Raw genomic sequence first — 16,239 nt, 5'->3', positions numbered from 1 at the left:
TAATAATGAGACTGATATGAGGAAAATGATTATTAAATGACTGTTAAATGATAAGAGATATCTAGATATCTTTAGAGTTAATTCGGGAAACGGTAACTCGTTAAACTACTTTTTCCGTGGTGCCACAAATTCGTAATGAGTTAATTGTTACATGATTAATCTAGTAACAATTAAACATAGTAGGTAATTATTAGATAAATTAGTCATCACAATAATGAAAGTCACGTCACGATAGTGTCCAGGTGATGGAGACGGTGTGGAAGAGAGAGGCAGAGAAAGCGGAGGTTCAGGAACATGGCTACCTTAGCATCCTACAGCAGCGAGTCCCCACACACACCTTCAGACAAGACCTGAACAACGTCAAAGCACAGGGTACACACACACACACACACACACACTTGTCAACACCGCATCACTGACAAAGCCATGCTACACTCTCTTTGGCCATATTAGCCTCCCGAGTGGCGCAGCAGTCTAACATGCTGACCACACCGCATGCGTCTCGTGCGCGAGCGTTGCAAAATAAATGTACACATACATGTTATTCAATCATTGCATCCACACTGCTTGCGCGCATCAACGAGCGTCTGTGTGGACAGGCGCTAAAATAGAACTCGGTTCTATTTGTGACGCTCAACGCGCTGCAAGTCCTGCCTCTCCCATCTCCTCATTGTTTTTTAGGAGCATCTACCCACGTGGGTGATTGAAAGAGGAACTGTGGTCTACACTCCAGTCAAGTTTATTGTGGTAATGCACCATAAAATTGGTTGCCAACCGCCATATAAAGTCCAAAGAAGAAGAAGAAGCCTGAAAGAGGAGAGATTACTAGAAAACAAACTTTTACTGTTTCATCTGTGGATTAATTGTCGGAGTAAAGGACCTTGTGCATTTCAGGTAAAATAACAACCCAATGTTTATATCCCAGGACAAATTAGCTAGCAACAGAAAGCTAGCTAGCTAAATTGCCATAAATGTTTAATTATTTTCAACCTGTCCCCAAATGAATATAATTGGTTCAGAGTTTATTTTAATATTTCAACCTGCATGTCCTGATCGCGTCTGGTGTGGAGGGACAAAATCAACTTGCGCGCGATGGTGGACGCATTCGCTCGTGCGGTCTGGGTAGCATGTATGGCACTGCATCTCAGTGCTAGAGGCATCAGTACAGACCCTGGTTCGATCCCGGGCTGTATCACAACCGGCCGTGATCGGGAGTCCCATAGGGTGGCGCACAATTGGCCCAGCATCGTTTGGGTTAGGGGAGGGTTTGGCCGGGGTATGCGTCATTGTAAATAAGAATTTGTTCTTAACTGACTTGCCTACTTAAATAAGGGTTAAATAAATAAATAAAATATATTAGATATGGATATGAATCAGTTATCTATGTTTATTGACTGAAGCATCTCAGATTTAAAGCAGCATCTCCTCTCTCCTCCTCAGTGAGCACCGCTCTGACAGTGCCACCACCCCCTACTGTTTGCTGTAAGCAGATGACTGTCTCTGGGAAGCACCTCACTGTGCTCAAAGGTATGAGGGCCAGATGGCCAGTACTGACACAACTCATTTGAGAGCCAATACTAGTTCCACTGACACAATAATTGGATTAGATAGATGGATTCGATGGATGTTACTTAAAATGCTGCCTCCTGACCTTATTTCTCTCTCACCATCTCCTCCTACTCACATTTCAACCCTTTTCTTTCCCCCTCTCCTCTCCTCTCTTCTCTCCCCATTTTCCAGTATTACATAGTGTTCTCTGGAGGAGGTGACTGTGAGGGATGTGAGGATTCTGCCAAACTTCCACTCCTCCTAACTGCCCATGATGCCAGACGGATATGTGATGCTTGTCGACAACGTGTGGTACGACTGTTTACAGCTGATCGAGCTGTCATGTGACTGAATGCTGCAGACAACATATTCACGGGTCACTACGGAGGAGTTTTGGTTCCTAACTCAAAGGGAATACCCTGCCATCTCCCTCTGAGCATTAATGTCACCTTCTGAACTCGGAACTGGGAACTCGGAAATCTCAGACTTCCGTCTTCAGTGCGTTCAAGACAACTGGGAACAATGAAAAACGAGCCCTGACATTGAAAAATCATTTTTGAACGGTCATCCAACTTGGAATTCCAACTCGGCCTCTTTCTAGTGCTCCGACTCTCCGTTACGTCATATTCTTCTGAGTTCCCAGTTGTCTTGAAAACAACATAAAACTCATGGTACCTTCTTCAGCTCATGTCTGTGTGAAGCTGAATTCAGTGCTCTAGTCTGCATTAAAACCAAATATCGATCCAGGTTGGATGTGACAGCAGAGATGAGGTGCGCACTGTTGACCAAGCCCCCTGACTTTGCAAAGCTCCAACGCGACATGCATCAAGCACATCCATCTCATTAGTGCTGGTGAGATAAAATACATTATGTCAGACTGGTTTGGGTTGCAATAATTTTCAAATATCAAAATGGGGTCATGGGCCAAAAAAGTTTGGGAACCCCTGGCTTATAACGTTGGTCACGCCGCAGAGATAGAATGTTGGTTGTGTGTGTTTGTCCGTTAGCCCTAGGCTTTGGAATAGAAGTGAATCCTTAGCCCAGGGCTAAAGCTTAGCCCAGGGTTAACAAATGCTTGTGTGAACACAGGATAAGATAGCCCCGGGCCAGTCTTAGCCTGGGGCTAAGAACAATACAGTGTGAAAAGGCCTATAGTGTCTTTGCTAGTCAATCAATCAATCAATCAATCAATCAATCAATCATCAATCAAATGTATTTATAAAGACCTTTTTACATCAGCAGATGTCACAAAGTGCTATACAGAAACCCAGCCTAAAACCCCAAACAGCAAGCAATGCAGATGTAGAAGCACGGTGTTTCGGACAAACTCCCTAGAAGGCAGAAACCTAGGAAAAACCTAGAGAGGAACCAGGCTGAGGGGTGGCCAGTCCCCTTCTGGCTGTGCCGGGTGGAGATTATAAGAGTGTAGATTTTTCTCCAAGATGTTCAAACGTTCATAGATGACCAGCAGGGTCAAATAATAATCACAGTGGTTGTAGAGGTTGCAACAGGTCACTACATCAGGAGTAAATGTCACTTGGCTTTTCATAGCCAGGCATTTAGAGGTTGAAATAGCAGGTGCGGTAGAGAGAGAGAGAGTTGAAAACAGCAGGTCTGGGACAAGGTAGCACTTCCAGTGAACAGGTCAGGGTTCCATAGCCGCAGGCAGAAGAGTTGAAACTGGAGCACCAGCACGACCAGGTGGACAGGGGACAGCAAGGAGTCATCAGGCCAGGTAGTCCTGAGGCATGGTCCTAGGGCTCAGGTCCTCCAGGAGGGGACGGAGAGAGGGAGAGAGAGATAATAAAATTCACACAGGACACCAGATAAGATAGGAGAATAACACCAGACTGACCCTAGCCCCCCGGCACATAGATTATTGCAGCATAGATACTGGAGGCTGAGACAGGGGGGGTCGGGAGACACTGTGGCCCCGTCAGACGATACCCCCGGACAGGACCAACCAGGCAGGATATAACCCCACCCACTTTGCCAAAGCACAGCCCCCACACCACCAGAGGGATATCAACAGACCAGCAACATACCTGAGACAGGGCTAAGTATAGCCCACGAAGATCTCCTCCACTGCACGAGCCCAAGGGGGCGACAAACCGGACAGGAAGATCATGTCAGTGACTCAACTCACTCAAGTGACACACCCCTCCTAGGGACTGCATGGAAAGCACCAGTAAGCCAGTGACTCAGCCAAGTAATACGGTCAAAGGCAGAGAATCCCAATGGAGAGACGGGAACCGGCCAGGCAGAGACAGCAAGGGTGGTTTGTCGCTCCAGTGCCTTGCCGTTCACCTTCGCACCCCTGGGCCAGACTACACTCAATCATAGGACCTACTGAAGAGATGAGTCTTCAGTAAAGACTTAAAGGTCGAGACCGAGTCTGCGTCTCTCACATGGATAGGCAGACCATTCCATAAAAATGTAGCTCTATAGGAGAAACCAATGCCTCCAGCTGTTTGCTTAGAAATTCTAGGGACAATAAGGAGGCCTGCGTCTTGTGACCGTAGCGTACGTGTAGGTATGTATGGCAGGACCAAATCAGAGAGATAGGAAGGAGCAAGCTCATGTAATGCTGTGTATGTCATGGGCCTCTCACTCCACCGGGTTACCACCTTAATTTTCTTCCACTCTGCTCACCACTCTCTCTACTCAGCCTAACTAGCTCCACCTGTCCCTGCTCTGCTCTGCTCTAATTACTCTGCCAGCTGCGCTGCATTACCCACTACCTCTCCCAGTATTTAAGGCCCTGTCTTTCAGCTCTCCGGTGTCAGATCGTCTGCAAAGCTCACACCCGGAACCTGTTTGCTCGCGCTTCTGGCTCACCCTGGTTTTGTGACCCCGGACCTGCCTGTTTTTGGATACTATTCTGCCTCAGGAGATCCAGACCTGCTTCTGCCATTACGACTCCTGACTACTCTTCAATCCCGGTAACTCTGACCAGCCTTCTGCCTTGCTACTACGTATTTTGGATTTCCCTTGAACTGTACTGCTGCCTGGTTTCATTCCGCCCTGTTGTGTCTGTGTCTCCCCCCCCCAGGACTTCTGGACCACCCACCACCGGCTTCATAGGACGCATCGCTGCCACTGGGGGGGGCACAGACCCAGCGCATTGGACGGGACCCCTGTTACCCCTGGAGCCTTCATTCACTCCCTACTTCCCTTTTCCCTTAAGTTTAATAAACTTTCTGGTGTGACGCAATTGTGGTCCTCTGGTCGTCTGTCTGAACCGTGACAGTACGATCTGACCATTATGGACTCAGCGCACACTTTCCCCGACATGGAACCCGATGAGCATGAGCAGCAGTTCCAGCAGCAGCAACAACAACTCGCCATGATCATTCAACTCCTCACCAACCTTACCCCAGCCAGTCTGCCCACCAGCCCAGCCCCCGAGTTACCTGCCCCGGTCATTGCAGCCGCTGCTCCGGAACCCAAGATTGGAAACCCCGAGCGGTTCAACGGCGATTCAACCCAGGTCCGGCCATTCCTGACTAGCTGCCGACTTCAGTTCTCCTTGCAGCCAAGGACCTTCGCCACGGAGGGGGCTAAAGTTGGGTATGCCATCACTCACCTGACGGGCCGAGCTCGACTCTGGGGAACAGCAGAGTTCGAACGTCAAACCCCCGCATGTGCAACCTTCGACCTGTTTGCTGAGGAGATGCTGAAGGTGTTTGACCTGGATTCACCCACCGCAGAGGCGTCTCGTGAACTGTTCAGTATTCGACAAGGCAGACGTACAGTCGCAGACCATTCCATCGACTTCCGAACCCTGGCTAGACGAAGTTCTTGGAACACACCATCGTTGGTGGACGCGTTCTTCCATAGTTTGGCTGACTATATCAAGGACGAGTTGGTCTCCCATGAACTGCCTTCCACTCTTGATGAAGCCATCGCACTGACTGTCAGGATCGACAGAAGGATACAGACCCGTCGTCGTGAGAGGGGGCGCCAAGGTCCACCTACTACCGGCATTCGGAGAGATCCGACTGGGCTCCTGTCATCTACTGCCACTCACCCAGGTCAGCTTGATCAGTCTGAGCCTATGGAGATTGGGCGAGCCTCCCTCACTCCTGCAGAGCGCCAGCGCCGCTTCACCTCAAACCTCTGCCTCTATTGTGGAGGTGAGGGACATCGTGTGGTAACCTGCCCTTTAAAGGGCCGAAGCTCACCGGGCATAGGGGGAGTCCGGTTGAGTTCTATGACCATCCAGTCCTCCGACCGCAAACCCCTGCTGCAAGTTCACCTCCGCCTCTCTGACTCAACTCACACCCTGGCTGCTCTGGTGGATTCTGGCGCCGAAGCCAACATAATGGACATCAAGCTGGCACGCCAACTGGGACTGGAGAACCTCCGTTTGACACCTCCTATTCCTGCCCGGGCACTGGACGGACACTTACTCGGATCGGTCACTCATGTCACGGCCCCGGTCTCGATGGGTCTGTCCGGAAACCATCAAGAAACTATCCAGTTTCACCTGCTCCCCTCTCCAGGCCAACCCCTCATCCTGGGTTACCCATGGCTCCGCCGGCACAACCCTCAGCTCGACTGGGTGACCGGGGTGGTCAGGGAGTGGGGAGAGGACTGCCACCGAACCTGCCTGCTTGCTGCCGCACTACCCCCTCGGCCAGTACCTACTAACTCCGCTCCTGACCTCTCCAATGTCCCAGAATGCTACCATGGTCTCAGAGAGGTGTTTAACAAAGCAAGAGCCACATCTCTGCCCCCTCACCGACCGTACGACTGTGCCATCGACCTCCTCCCTGGAACAGCTCCTCCAAAGGGTCGTCTTTATTCGTTGTCTGCTCCTGAAAGAAAGTCCATGGAGGACTACATCAATGGCTCTCTGTCCGCAGGATTAATCCGTTCATCTTCATCTCCTGCTGGTGCTGGCTTCTTCTTTGTGGGGAAGAAGGACGGATCTCTTCGCCCCTGCATCGACTACAGGGGACTCAACGACATCACAGTGAAAAACCGTTACCCTCTGCCTCTGCTCACCTCTGCTTTTGAGTTGCTCCAGGGAGCCACTGTTTTTACCAAGTTGGATCTCAGAAACGCTTACCACCTAGTGCGGATCCGGGAGGGAGATGAATGGAAAACCGCATTCAATACACCAACAGGCCACTACGAGTATCTGGTTATGCCTTTTGGCCTCACCAATGCTCCTGCTGTGTTCCAGGCTCTAGTGAATGATGTACTGCGGGACATGTTAAACAAGTTTGTCTTCGTTTACCTGGATGACATCTTGATCTACTCCAGAAACCTGTCTGAACACACCCGCCATGTCCAGCAAGTCCTTCATCGTCTTCTGGAGAATTCCCTCTACGCCAAGGCAGAGAAATGTGAGTTTCACGTCAAGACAGTGGCCTTCCTGGGGTACATAGTGGCAGAGGGAAGTATCCAAATGGATCCTGCCAAAGTATCAGCAGTCACTTCATGGCCTGTTCCGGAGAACAGAAAGAAGCTGCAACAGTTTCTGGGGTTTGCTAACTTCTATAGGAAGTTTATCCGGAACTACAGTACCGTTGCTGCCCCTCTCACTGCTCTAACCAGCACCAAGCAACCCTTCACCTGGACCCCAGCAGCCGACAAAGCCTTCAGTACCCTCAAGGTGAGGTTCACCTCCGCTCCCATCCTCCAGATGCCTGATGTGGACCGGCAATTCATTGTGGAGGTGGACGCCTCGGATGTGGGAGTTGGTGCTGTGATTTCTCAGTGGGCTGCGGAGGATAGGAAGCTCCATCCCTGTGCCTTTTTCTCACGTCGGTTGTCCCCCTCTGAGTGCAATTACGACATAGGGAACCGTGAGCTGCTGGCTGTGAAGCTTGCCTTGGAGGAGTGGCGTCACTGGCTGGAGGGGTCCACCATTCCATTTCTCGTTTGGACCGATCATAAGAACTTGGAGTACATCCGCACGGCCAAACGGTTGAACCCCAGGCAGTCCCGCTGGGCCCTGTTCTTCACCAGGTTTAATTTCACTCTGTCATACCGGCCTGGATCACGCAACACCAAGCCAGACGCCCTCTCCCGTCAATTCCAGAAGGATGACACCCCCTCCAAGGACCCTGTGTCGATTCTGCCAAGTCCCTGCATCGTTGCAGCTCTGACCTGGGCTGTTGAGGAACAGGTGCTGGAGGCTCTCCGTAACCAGCCAGGTCCCAGCACTTGCCCAGCTGACCGCCTTTTTGTCCCCGAAGACCTGAGGTCCCAGGTCGTTCAGTGGGGACATGACTCCCGCCTAGCTTGTCACCCTGGCTCCACCCGCACTTACAACCTGCTCGCCCAGAGGTTCTGGTGGCCCTCTCTGAGGAGGGATGTACGGGAATTCGTCCAAGCCTGCCCCATCTGCAACCAACACAAGTCGTCCTGCCAGCCCCCAGCCGGATTGCTGCAGCCCCTGCCTGTGCCCAGACGTCCCTGGTCTCACATCGCCCTTGACTTTGTCACGGGGCTGCCCCCTTCAAGTGGCATGACCGTCATTCTCACCATCGTTGACCGTTTCAGCAAGATGGCACACTTCATTCCCCTCCCCAAGCTCCCCACCGCCAAGGAGACCGCCCAGGTGGTCCTGGAACACGTCTTCCGGATCCACGGACTGCCAAAGGATGTAGTTTCTGACCGTGGTCCACAATTCTCCTCCGCTTTTTGGAAGGAGTTCTGTCACCTGCTGGGAGCCACAGTCAGTCTGACTTCCGGATTCCATCCCCAATCCAATGGGCAGTCAGAGCGGGCTAATCAGGAGCTCGAGAAGGCACTGCGATGCATGACTTCACGCAACCCCCACTCCTGGTCGCAGCAATTGACATGGGTGGAGTACGCACACAATTCTCTGACCTGCTCTGCCATCGGTATGTCCCCTTTCCAATGTGTTTATGGATACCAGCCTCCTCTATTTGCCAGCCAGGAAGAGGAGGTTACTTGCCCATCTGCACTTGCTTTTGCCCGTCGATGTCGCCGCACCTGGTCACAAGCCCGAGCCACACTCCTCAGATCCGTTGCCAGCTACACTACCGGGGCCAACCGTCGGAGAATTCCTGCTCCCACCTACCATGTTGGTCAAAGGGTGTGGTTGTCATCGAAGAACCTGCCACTCAGGGTGGAGTCGCAGAAGCTGGCACCTCGGTTCATTGGCCCATTCCCTATCATAAGAGTGATTAGCCCAACTGCTGTCCGGCTCCAACTGCCTAATTCCCTGAGGGTGCACCCCACTTTCCATGTGTCTAAGATTAAGCCCATCCATGAGAGTCCGCTGGTCCCTGCTGCGCCTGGTCCTCCTCCTCCACGGCTCGTCGATGGTGGTCTGGTTTACACCGTCCGCCGCCTGCTTCGGTCCAGACGGAGGGGTAGGGGTCTCCAGTACCTCATTGACTGGGAGGGCTATGGACCTGAGGAGAGGACCTGGGTGCCAGCTAGTCGGATTGTGGATAGGACTCTCATCACCGCTTTCCACCAACGGCATCCTGATCAACCTGCAATCCGTAGGGGCCGCCCCAGAGGGGTCCCTAACCGTCCGGCCCGCTCGGCTTCCTGTCCTGTGCCTGATCCTGTCTCGGGACCTGTCCCATCTCCCGACCACGGCCCTCCGGCTTCCTCCGAGGATGAGGACGTTCACTCGGACCGTTCGGAGGAGTTCTAGCCCTCCTCCGGCTCCCCTCCTCCCGCCCGGCGTGGTGTTGCTCTTGGGACTTCTGGGGCCGTCCCTTGGGGGGGGGGTTCTGTCATGGGCCTCTCACTCCACCGGGTTACCACCTTAATTTTCTTCCACTCTGCTCACCACTCTCTCTACTCAGCCTAACTAGCTCCACCTGTCCCTGCTCTGCTCTGCTCTAATTACTCTGCCAGCTGCGCTGCATTACCCACTACCTCTCCCAGTATTTAAGGCCCTGTCTTTCAGCTCTCCGGTGTCAGATCGTCTGCAAAGCTCACACCCGGAACCTGTTTGCTCGCGCTTCTGGCTCACCCTGGTTTTGTGACCCCGGACCTGCCTGTTTTTGGATACTATTCTGCCTCAGGAGATCCAGACCTGCTTCTGCCATTACGACTCCTGACTACTCTTCAATCCCGGTAACTCTGACCAGCCTTCTGCCTTGCTACTACGTATTTTGGATTTCCCTTGAACTGTACTGCTGCCTGGTTTCATTCCGCCCTGTTGTGTCTGTGTCTCCCCCCCCCAGGACTTCTGGACCACCCACCACCGGCTTCATAGGACGCATCGCTGCCACTGGGGGGGGCACAGACCCAGCGCATTGGACGGGACCCCTGTTACCCCTGGAGCCTTCATTCACTCCCTACTTCCCTTTTCCCTTAAGTTTAATAAACTTTCTGGTGTGACGCAATTGTGGTCCTCTGGTCGTCTGTCTGAACCGTGACAGTGTAGGCTAGCAGTAAAACCTTGAAATCAGCCCTAGCCTTAACAGGAAGCCAGTGTAGAGAGGCTAGCACTGGAGTTATATGATCAAATGTTTTGGTTCTAGTCAAGATTCTAGCAGCCGTGTTTAGCACTAACTGAAGTTTATTTAGTGCTTTATCCGGGTAGCCGGAGAGTAGAGCATTGCAGTAGTCTAATCTAGAAGTGAAAAAAGCATGGATTAGCTTTTCTGCATCATTTTTGGACAAGAAGTTTCTGATTTTTGCAATGTTACGTAGATGGAAAAAAGCTGTCCTTGAAATATTCTTGATATGTTCGTCAAAAGAGAGATCAGGGTCCAGAGTAACGCCAAGGTCCTTCACAGTTTTTTTTTGAGACGACTATACAATCATCAAGATTAATTGTCAGATCCAACAGAAGATCTCTTTGTTTCTTGGGACCTAGAACTAGCATCTCTGTTTTGTCCGAGTTTAAAAGTAAAACATTAGCCGCCATCCACTTCCTTATGTCTGAAACACAGGCTTCCAGGGTAGGCAATTTTGGGGCTTCACCATGTTTCATTGAAATGTACTGCTGTGTGTCGTCCGCATAGCAATGAAAGTTAACATTGTATTTCCGAATGACATCACCAAGAGGTAAAACATATAGTGAAAACAATAGTGGTCCTAAAACGGAACCTTGAGGAACACCGAAACGTACAATTGATTTGTCAGAGGACAAATCATCCACAGAGACGAACTGATATCTTTCCGACAGTTAAGATCTAAACCAGGCAAGAACTTGTCCGTGTAGACCAATTAAGGTTTCCAATCTCCAAAAGAATGTGGTGATCGATGGTGTCAAAAGCAGCACTAAGGTATAGGAGCACGAGGACAGATGCAGAGCCTTGGTCTGACACCATTAAAATATAATTTACCACCTTCACGAGTGCAGTCTCAGTGCTATGATGGCGTCTAAAACCAGACTGAAGCGTTCCGTATACATTATTTGTCTTCAGGAAGGCAGTGAGTTGCTGCACAACAGCTTTTTCTAAAATGTTTGAGAGGAATGGGAGATTCGATATAGGCCAATCGTTTTTTAAATTTTCTGGGTCAAGGTTTGGCTTTTTCAAGATAGGCTTCATTACTGCCACTTTTGTGAGTTTGGTACACATCCAGTGGATAGGGAGCCATTTATTATGGTCAACATAGGAGGGCCAAGCACAGGAAGTAGCTATTTCAGTAGTTTAGTTGGAATAGGGTCCAGTATGCAGCTTGAAGGTTTAGAGGCCATGACTATTTCCATGAATGTGTCAAGAGATATAGGATTAGAAAACTTGAGTGTCTCCATTGATCCTAGTTCCTGGCAGTTCTCTGCAGACTCAGGACAGCTGAGGTTTGGAGAAATACGCAGATTCAAAGAGGAGTCCGTAATTTGCTTTCTAATGATCATGATCTTTTCGTCAAAGAAGAAGTTCATGAATTCATCACTGCTGAAGTGAAAGGCATCCTCTCTTGGGGAATGCTGCTTTTTAGTTAGCTTTGCAACAGTATCAAATATACATTTTGGATTGTTCTTATTCTCCTCAATGTCACGAGAATTTCTATCTCAATGTTTCAAAAATGAACTTATTACTCAGTCTGTATCCCAGAGGTTGTAAATCTCTAATAATCAGACCAAGTCGCCCAGCATACAATCATCAGGTTTTATTCATGTGAACGTTCTGCCCTTGAATGGGCTCACATTCATTTTTATACTCACACGTCATCAGTAAAATAATCCCTCCCCGCTTTAGGCGGGCTGCATTTTCCCATTGTACACCTAACAATCATTGTCATATTCTGCAACATGTTCCCTAATCTCCTCCCAGCCTAATGGTTTTCTCCCTCCTTGAGCTAGTGGCCTACTTCCTGTTATTAGTTTCACCGTTATCACAAGTTGTCTGTAGACAGTTCTCCTACCCCTTCATTGTCTAGCCGACCTCCTACTCATATTGCTAAACAGTAACACAATGTCCTAATCTTAACTTTGTCCTACGCACACACACTACTAGTAAACAGTTTTATGATTCCAACACATTTCACAGAATTTTCAGAGTGTAATAATTAGTCACTTCTAAATTCTCCTATCAATCCACCCTTTGACTAAATATTACACACATACCCCTAAAACATACATGGTTATAAAATGAAACACACACATATTGAAGCATATAAGTTGATTTACATATGAAATTAATCACCAGTACATAACACACTACAAAACATTTTTTGTCTGACATACTATACATTTTTTCTCTTCCAATCATAACACTTCTGGTTAGGATTTTCGTTACGATCTTCATTAAAAAGATAATACACTAGACATTAAAAATAGTCTCATTCAATTGAGGTTCCTCAGGATCTAAATCTTCCGCATCATTCACCAAAGCAGGAGGATATAGGTCATCATTCCATCGGTCTGAGTTTGGAACGGGTCCACACCTTACCATCTGCAGGGACACTGCCTTTTCCAAAGACCTTAACACAAGACCTCGCACACACGGGATTAAACAGCATCCACATAACACCAATCTGAACATTGCCACCAGAACTGCCCCCACCACTGTTGCCACAATCTGTTTCCATTTTCCAAACATATTATCAAACCAACCAGTTAGTGAGTTGTCAATGCCAGAGTTCTCAGCCAGTTCCTTTGCGAGCGTGGTGAGTCCCTGGAGGGCCTTGGTCACTGACCTGTCAGGTGCTGTATTATTGGGGATGAAAGTACAGCACATAGATCCAAACAAAACACAAACCCCGCCCCGTTCAGCCAAAAGCATATCTAAAGCTATCCTATTCTGCCATGCCATTAAGCTAGTTGCCGCTGTCTGCTCAGCCAATCCCTTTATTGCATCACGAGTGTGGTTAATAAACCTCTGTTGGTTATAGTAGATGTAGTTTATCCAATCCACATTCTTATTAATTGTTGACCACCAGAAAATACTTGATTCAAAACCAGCTGCAATCTGATTCCTAGCTTTGAATTCTTCTGGAACCCCTCGAGGTACTCTTATCCCATCGATATACACCCTCTCATCAAAGGATCCTGGGAGGAGGTCTCGCCTTTTACATGACAACCCACCAGTTTTTGACATGTTGGATCGTTTGATGAGAGTGAAAGGCATTACCAGCTGGGCCAACGCACAAGTTCCGGAATCTGTTACCACCACACAACCACCAGATGTCAGCACGGGCCTGATTTTGGTTCCTAAAATCCTCTGGCTGCAACAAAGAGGAGAGATTGGTCATGGTCTCTTTAGTTGTGACATTCTCAGTGTGGGAGCAGGAGCTGAGATGCCCTACCCCGTATCCTATCTTGTCAATCCTAGAAAAACAATAATAAGATTCCCCTGAGACTTCAAACGGAGGTAATCTAGGTCGGGGGGACTTCGTTACCGGGGGATACAGATAGTGCAAGTCAATACAAGACTCCTCCAAGATTCCTCTCCACATTCCCAGGTGACTTGAACAATTTAACCATGCAAGATAAACCTGACGGAGAGTTAAGGCCCGTCAAGGGGAACGGAGTAGTGGTCAATCTAGGTTTAGCTGTCCCACAGGCGTAACAGTCCTCTTGGGACATAGTTCTTGCTGTATACTGTATCCATTCCAACCATAGGTTCGGATCCCTATACCCAGTTTCCACCTCCACTACTTCCTTCAGATCTATAGTTTGCACTATCTTCACCACAGCCCCAGTCTCACTCACCTCAGTTGAAGGAGATATTTCACTGGTCGGGACTGTAACATCCGCTGGGTTGATCTCTACCCGGAAAGCCACTAATGGATCTTCACAGCATTTGCGGTCAAATCCAATATACCACAAACCCTCATCAGTAGCCTTTACCTGTTTTAGCGTGATTCAGACTTTCAGACAGTACTTACCCTTGTATGGGTCGCACTTTTCTGCCTGCTCTTGCCTTCCTCGGGCCTGTCCTTACTGACTTGAGTTAGATTAACTACCACTTCTGGCTGGTCGGCGGGTTTGAGTGTGCTAGGAGTATGGCCCCCACAATCAGACAGCTACCTACCGTCAGGAGACTTCTGGCGGGTCCCCATCCTTGCCCTGCGAACATGTCAGACGCCAGAGGCCAACCCATTGCTTTACCTTCTATCGAACTCACACAGGGATGATCAGACAGGGTAAGGGAATCTTCGTTAAGGAGCCAACCCCCAAGCCCTAGTGGTTATCGGTTCTTTCTCCTAACTCTGTGTTTGTTCGTCAGGTGTGGCTGGGTTTACCTTTTTGCAGTGTGTGACATGCACCCAGGTGGATCTTTCCGCAATTCTTACAGCGAAGGCCGTCACCAACAGGACCTGATATGGACCTTCCCAACGGGGCTGCTTCCAGTCTTTCTTCTTTAAGGATTGGATCCACACCCAGTGACCTGGTTGGATAGAGTGGGTTACCTTCTCCTTTAGTTCTCCCGTGGGGCACAACATCTTTGACATACGGGTTTGGTTAACGAACAGTCTCCTCATATGTTATGCCAATGTGTCTTCTGCCTCTCTGTCTGCCTGTTCTAGTCTACCTAACTCGGGCATTCTATATGGTCTCCCAAAAACTTTCTCGAAGTATATTTTGCCAGGGGATATTCCCCCTGGGGTGCTCTCTCTACCTTGGTGATTATTCTGTGCACAGATGACACATCTGGAACAAAAACAATTTTTTTTGTAATTCGTTATACCCTAGGCCACAAAGTGTGTCTTACGTCTTTCCTAACCTGTATCTGCTCTACCAAAGTTTAAAAGTGTTTCCTAACCTGTTCCTGCTCTACCAAAGTATTTCCTAACCTGCTCTACCATTCCACCTGTTGACACATGATTCTGCCCTTGTGTCAATATTGCCACATATCTAAACAATCACTTAGGTAATATTGGTAAATTATCCTTATGCCACATCCCCTCCTGATTGACTGCTCCTAGCTTCTCCCATTTGTTGACCTCTTTCATTGGGGCTCTTAGCTGACTCTCTCTCAGTAAGTCTGTGTCAATACTAGCTTCCTCTTTCAGATGTAGCTGAGTAGTGTGTGGTTTGAGGCCTGCCTTTTTCGCTTCCTCCTCTGATAAGGCAATGTCTGTCAAATCCGGTCTTGGCAGTACAAGTTTCTCAGTTTCCGTTACACAATTATGTGGGCTGCCATCCTATTGTTTAATAAATTCAGAACTTATGAAAAATGTTTATTACGCCATCAGCCTAACAGCAAAAACGATATCCCATTGTTCAACGTGAACTATCTGCATAACTCACTGTCGTATAACCAAACTATTCAGACATCCACTTCACATTATCCTCTGCTTCGTTTACTAAATCCTGGCATTAGTAGATTCTATCCACACACCACCAAAAACGAATAACATTTTTGCATACACGTAACTAGAAAGCATGAATTTAATACCATTCTTGCTTAATCAATGCAAATCAACATTTCTCATCACCCAATTTATATTATTTTTGTCACACCGGAAATCCTCTACAATCTCTACCCTCATTCAGATGTACCCCGGGAAATGAATTGGCTCTCCAATTCAATTTCCGACGATACATATCCGTGGATGGGCTGTGCTGATCTCCATTCACAATACTGACCCAATCAGTGATCCTCTTACCCTTGGATACCCACTGCCCCATGTCTTTCCAGTCCTCTGCTGGCTCCTTTGCTAGGGACACATGTGGGTTCCATTTCTCTCTTATCAGTCTCTGACTTTGGGGCCCTAGTTTTTTTTGTAATTCGTTATACCCTAGGCCACAAAGTGTGTCCTACGTGTTTCCTAACCTGTTCCTGCTCTACCAAAGTTTAAAAGTGTTTCCTAACCTGTTCCTGCTCTACCAAAGTATTTCCTAACCTGCTCTACCATTCCCCCTGTTGACACATGACTCTGCCCTTGTGTCAATATTGCCACATATCTAAACAATCACTTAGGTAATATTGGTAAATTATCCTTATGCCACATCCCCTCCTGATTGACTGCTCCTAGCTTCTCCCATTTGTTGACCTCTTTCATTGGGGCTCTTAGCTGACTCTCTCTCAGTAAGTCTGTGTCAATACTAGCTTCCTCTTTCAGATGTAGCTGAGTAGTGTGTGGTTTGAGGCCTGCCTTTTTCGCTTCCTCCTCTGATAAGGCAATGTCTGTCAAATCCGGTCTTGGCAGCACAAGTTTCTCAGTTTCCGTTACACAATTATGTGGGCTGCCATCCTATTGTTTAATAAATTCAGAACTTATGAAAAATGTTTACTACGCCATCAGCCTAATAGCAAAAACTATCTCCCATTGTTCAACGTGAACTAT

The sequence above is a fragment of the Coregonus lavaretus genome, assembly GCF_964263955.1.
Source record: "Coregonus lavaretus genome assembly, chromosome: 9".
NCBI lineage: Eukaryota > Metazoa > Chordata > Actinopteri > Salmoniformes > Salmonidae > Coregonus > Coregonus lavaretus.
Note: the sequence above shows the minus strand (reverse complement) of the source record.